We start from the raw sequence: 6000 nt of genomic DNA, 5'->3' as shown, positions 1-6000 counted from the left end.
TGAAAGGACAATCCATTAATCACAATATTAAAGGCTGTCCTCCAGACCTCAACCCACGTGCAGTGTTTCCTGTTTTAGCAAATTAAAATATCTCGGAAGAGGTCACTTACCCCATTAACACTTGGTTAAAAAAAAAATCTCATTTAAAGTTTTAAGTAAAGCTTTCCTATTTGGCAGAAGTTCTAAATTAATTTTCACCAATTATTGGGTTGGCCAAAAAGTAACATCTTATGGAAAAGCTGAATGAACTTTTTGGCCAACCCAATACTTAGTGTGACAATTATTCACGCAATTCTAGGGAAATGGCAATGAACAAATCAAGTCTGAGCTTGTAGATGAGGGGTTTAGAGACTTGGGTTCAAATCTCAGCTCTGCTCCTATGTAACCTGGAAAAGGTCACTAACCTACCTAGACCTCTGTGTTTTCTGTACTGTACATTTTTGAGGAATTTTTATGTGCTTGGAACTATTCTAAGTACATTATACTTAATTTCTACAATGCTATCAGGTAAGTAATGTCTCTGTCTTCATAAGGATAGGGAAAATGAAGCATGGAGATATCAAAAGCTGTCTAAGGGGTTGGTGCAAGGAGGGGGCAGAACCAGGATTCTGACCCAAGCTATCACGATAACTGGTGCTACTGACCACTGTGTACTGTGGCTGTGGCAACCACTCCCCTATCCATAAGTACAATGGAAGAAATCCCTTGGAAAGAGTCCATTTATTTTTTTCTCTTATTTCCAGTGTCCAGTCAGACCTCGGATCAGTAGAAGCTTAGATATCTCTACTTCAAAAATAACTAAGGGTTAAAAAGTCCTTTCTAAAGCTTTTCTTTGGGACCTAAAATTTTTAACAAGATTACGAACTTATCAACAAAGTTTTAATTTGATGTGGGCCCCAACAGGCTCTTCCAAAAGACTGAGGAGTCTAACTGGCTAAATTCCAAGCCTGACCAATGCTAAGCTAGTGTTCTTGGGGCCTTAATGACCACAATCAGTGATTGCTGTACTCACATCAGATCCACTGGGTTAAACGCTTGGACCCATATATTGTCACATTATTTTGGGAATCTTATTACCAATTGTAAACAAATTTAAAAGAATCAATTTGCGTACATTCTGCTTAAAATTGGATTCTGGTTGAACTTAAAAAATGTATATTTTTTCTTGTCAATAACTAAACTGTATTTCTGGTGTTTAGATGAATGCTTCTAAGACCATACATTGTTTGATGGCCAAGGATAAAATTGAAAACCTTGATTTCATTCAATTAATCCATAATCAATGATTCAGAATGCTAAGTTTAGCTGTATGATAGAATAATCAAGGAGAAAATCATGGGGAAAGTATATTTATAATGGGGGTATTTGAAATGAGAGCAAAATTTTCTCTCTCTCTCTCTCAACTGTGTGTGAGTGTTTGTGGGTACCTTTTTCTGGAAAGGCTAAGAAAGGATGACTCTCAGAAGTATAAAGTAGTCATTCAAAATTTGTTTAATTAATAATTCCTTCAAAAGTTTCTAGGGGAAATTTGACTCTTAGTCTTTTTTATCCCTTAACATTCTCTTGTGAAATGCACTGGGATATCCGCCTCATCTTTCACCTTACCCCTGGAGTTCTCATTCTCTCATGACTCAGCAGCAACCCCACCCATTCTTTTCCAAAAAAAAAAAGAAAAGTGTAGCAGCTGCTATGGAAGTACTTCTGAGTCAGTCAGAAGTGAGGCAGGTTGCCAAATGGCTGATTCACTCCCCAGAACTTAGAGGAGGACAATTAGAGAATTAAAGGTTGTAAATTCAGTTGTGGGGGTAATGGCCTATACAGTGGTTTACGCAAACTCACTTACTACCCGTGACACCACAGGAAATTCACCTTAATTCTTTATTCATACACCTACACTACTCCTGTCTTAACCTGTTTGGTTTGGGTACATATCAGGTGAAAAGGCTATGACCATCCTTTCTAAGTCTTTTTGGACAAGTTCTATAAGAGAAAAAAAAATGGTCAGCAACTTACACTTAGGATAGCTTTCATTTCATTTTTCATGGACCAGGCCCAATAAGGTAACCAAATTCCTTGGGTAAGCGTTCTAGAATATATCCAAAACCTATGGATCAAGTACACCCAGGTGGACTTCCCTGGTGGCGCAGTGGCTAAGAATCTGCCTGCCAATGCAGGGGACACGGGTTTGAGCCCTGGTCCGGGAAGATTCCACATGCTGTGGAGCAACTAAGCCCACGTGCCACAACTACTGAAGCCTGCACTCCTAGAACTCATGCTCTGCAACAAGAGAAGCCACCACACTGAGAAGCCCATGCAACACAACAAAGAGTAGTCCCCTCTTGCTACATCTAGAGAAAGGCTGCATGCAGCAATGAAGACCCCATGTAGCCAATTAATTAATTAATTTTTTAACAAAGTACACCCAGGTGTGTACTAATAAGTATTGTAAGTGCCTCATATATTTGGACTGAGAAACACTCCTTCTATGAAACTTGAAGTACCTAAGAAATAAAACAAATATAGGAACAACTGTTATGCAGAACTCCTATATGATATTTTTATGCACATATTTGCTTCATTCTAATTCTAAAATTTGATAAGGTGGTTCTTCATTTCATTTGAAAAGAAGTTAAAAAATATGTTAAAAATACAGGGAGGTGGGCTTCCTAGGTGGCGCAGTGGTTAAGAATCCGCCTGCCAATGCAGAGGTCACGGGTTTGATCCCAGCTCCAGGAAGATCCCACATGCCGCGGAGCAACTAAGCCTGTGTGCCACAAAAAAAAAAAAAAAAAAATACAGGGAGGCAAATCAAGGACAGTTTGATCTTTGGTCCATTCAGCCATCATAGCCAGTAAGTGATTCAGAGCTTCGTTTCCTCTAGTGAAGATGAATAGATCTATATTTGGTCGCACTGTAAAGCTGATAAGAGCCTGTCTGTATCACATTCGTCTCCATTATGCCTAGGGTGCTTTTCTCAGATCTGAATTTAAATTTACCTATTTATCTCTCACCTTTTCCACATGAGAGTTAGACAGGAAGTTACATCAAACAGCTCCCACTCTTTGGGCTGAGAGTTGGAACAGGCTCCGAAATACCACATGACCATCCTTTGTACGTTAAGCAATAGAGCTTCAGTGATGTATTATGTTCAAACGGACAACATGAGAAATTGGAGAAAAGGAGCCAAGAACAGCATCCCTCTTCCACTGTCTGGTGTGGGAGAGAACGTGAAGAACAGAGTTGAAAATAACTGAAATGAAAGCAGTGTTCATAGGCAAAACTTACAGATCCATACTTGGAAAAAAAATGAAAGACAATGAACAGACAAGGAGAACGCTGGGTGCAAAAGGCGAACATTCTTTGCATTAGTCCTTCCCTTCGCTTGTGTGGTTGTCCAGTTCTGTGTAAACAGACATGTGGCAGAGTCTTGGAGGACTCCAAACTGATTATTATTATTTAAATTTGGAGTTTTCTATTCTAAGAAGCTATTTTTCTTGTCATCAAGACAATATTTTAACACAAGGGATTGTAAATTTCCTCAGTATGGATGGTATATTTACTTTTCCCTTTGTATCTTCGATAGAATCTAAGCCAATGCTACGTTCTCAGCAGGCATCTGAAGTTGGGGTCTCTACACACCTTTCCCTACTGAAAATTGTACCTCATTTCCTCCATCTTGTTTCCAAACAAGGTGGGAAATAATAGACATGGAGGTCAGAATATCATCCTTATTTCTAATAGAGACTAGACTGGAGAACTGGGCTTTGGGTTTGCTAACTATCAATAAGTGGACTTGCTAACGTTGAACTCAGATTTAGGTAGACTCACTGACCCAGTCACAGCCATGATGGTAGAGGCAGGCCACCAGCATGGCGCCTGTCTTAGTAATGCTCTTGCCATGGAGGCACAGAACAGAATTTTTGCTGTCTCTGGGCAGAGTCATCCTCATGAAGAATATCTGGGAGCTGAGCCAAGCATACCCAATTACCAATCAGATATGTCAGTCACCACCCTAATTATGGAATGAATAAAGGGGTTTGGAGAGATTCAGAGTTATATAATTCAAATTTTTCATAGAAAAGACATACCAGGCTTCAGAAAGAACTATTCTCTGCTTCTTTTTGTCCTTGATGACTAGAAAGGGTGGGCACTCATGGACACCTCATGTGTTTATGTTGTACACGTAAGTGTCCTAGAGGATGCTTTATGCTGGAGACATTTTAAAGGAAATGATAAAATAGAAAGGCTAGTTTATTTTTTTTGTTATCTAGGGCGTTGGGATTTTATAGCAGGAAGCTAATTCTTTCCCTTTGAAAACGATAGATAGTTACATAGCAAGTCCCATCATGTTCCTCCCCGATTAAATTTCTCCAATGATTCCCACCGTACTTAGACTATAATCCAAACTCTTTATGAGGCCCCCAGACCTAGAAAGCCTCCACAATATGGCCCTTGCCTACTCTTACCTCTCATTTCCCCTTGATCACTCTGCTCCAGGAATAATGATATTTGGTTGTGATTGTTTACAATTTTATTAATGCATTAAAAAAAACTGGCTGCACAAAATGAATTCCCATGTAAACTGTACTTGCTGTTTCCTTTGCCTGGAACCTTTGCATATTTGAGTCCTCTTGTTATGTCAGCATTTGCTCCAATGTCATTTTCTCAGAAAGGTCTTCCCTGAAAACCTAGTCAAAAGTAGTCACCCAGGCCCTCAGTCATCTAGTTGTTCTATTCTCTGTAGAGCTCTTATGTAATCAGTTTTGTTTGTTGTTTATCATTTATTTTGTTTCTCCCATCAGTGGACTGAAAGTTCTATTAAACCAATGGGGCTGTCCTGTTTACTACTGTAGATCCCAGTCATGCACTAGGTAGGAGCTCATCAAGAATTTGGTGTATGAGTGAATTGTTGCCCTCATCACACTACTGCAGAGCAAAAACACCACCTTGTATATACAGCAATTAGTTCAGAGGCCACGCCAAAGTATAATGTCCATTTTGGACGTAGATGAAAGTGAGGATGCATTTCCTAGCAAGCTTGCTGTCAGCTAACAAAAAGGAATAGAGCATGTTAACCAATACACCTTGACAACGTTGAGAACAACCGCTGCAGTCCAGGAAATTCATGAGATTTCACTGGCTAATAGGTTTCAGTGGCTGGAAGGAGTTCCCACGGATCAAAAGCAATCCCCATTCAACTTTCTTGTTTTATCAAATTGTGAATCACTATGTTGTACACCTGAAACTTACAAAATATTGTAAATCAACGATACCTCAATACATTTAAAAAAGAGTGGCATGGAAACAGACTTACGGCCTGTAGTTTGGATCTCAAACAGTGTTAAAAACAAAGGCTTTGTGCAGATTTCAAAGACTAGGTGTGCTCTTGTTTGGGTCTAATAAGCCAGAATAGATAATCAATTCTCAGATCTTATACTTGGACTACCTCTTACGACTGGCTTTTTGGGAAATTACATAGTATCTTTGGGGCTGTGACTTGAATTTTCAGTCCCTACTTTATCCTAATGAAAAAAGGTTGGCAAGGCTGAATATTTCCAAGGTAACTCTGATAAAAGGGTTGAATGTTATTTGAAACTGAATTTCAGTTTTAGGTTTTGCTTGTCGTGCTTCTCAGTGTCTTGACTGGAGGCGTGCAAAGTCTGCAGCATTGTGACACAAGTACATTTGGGCATTTCACTTTCACCATCTCCCCTCCAAGGAAACCTGATGTTCTACACAAAATGGACCAATACACAGCAGTAGTGATACTCCTCCTTCTCTCCTACATCCCAAAGATTTTGTTTAATACTTGACAGTGTGAAAAGGAAGCCTAGAAGTTGGGCCTCCTCCAAGAGTTGGGACAGCCCCTGGATGGGTTTATAGCAGCTTCAGGTTTAGGGCATGAAGCCTGGAAAGGAGTAATTAAATAGTGTCTTCTTCTAGATCTCATTTATATATATATAATATATTTATATTTATATATTTTAAAGATATATAATT

Source organism: Hippopotamus amphibius, chromosome 3 (genome assembly GCF_030028045.1).
Source record: "Hippopotamus amphibius kiboko isolate mHipAmp2 chromosome 3, mHipAmp2.hap2, whole genome shotgun sequence".
Taxonomy (NCBI): domain Eukaryota; kingdom Metazoa; phylum Chordata; class Mammalia; order Artiodactyla; family Hippopotamidae; genus Hippopotamus; species Hippopotamus amphibius.
This window is presented reverse-complemented; position numbering follows the sequence as displayed.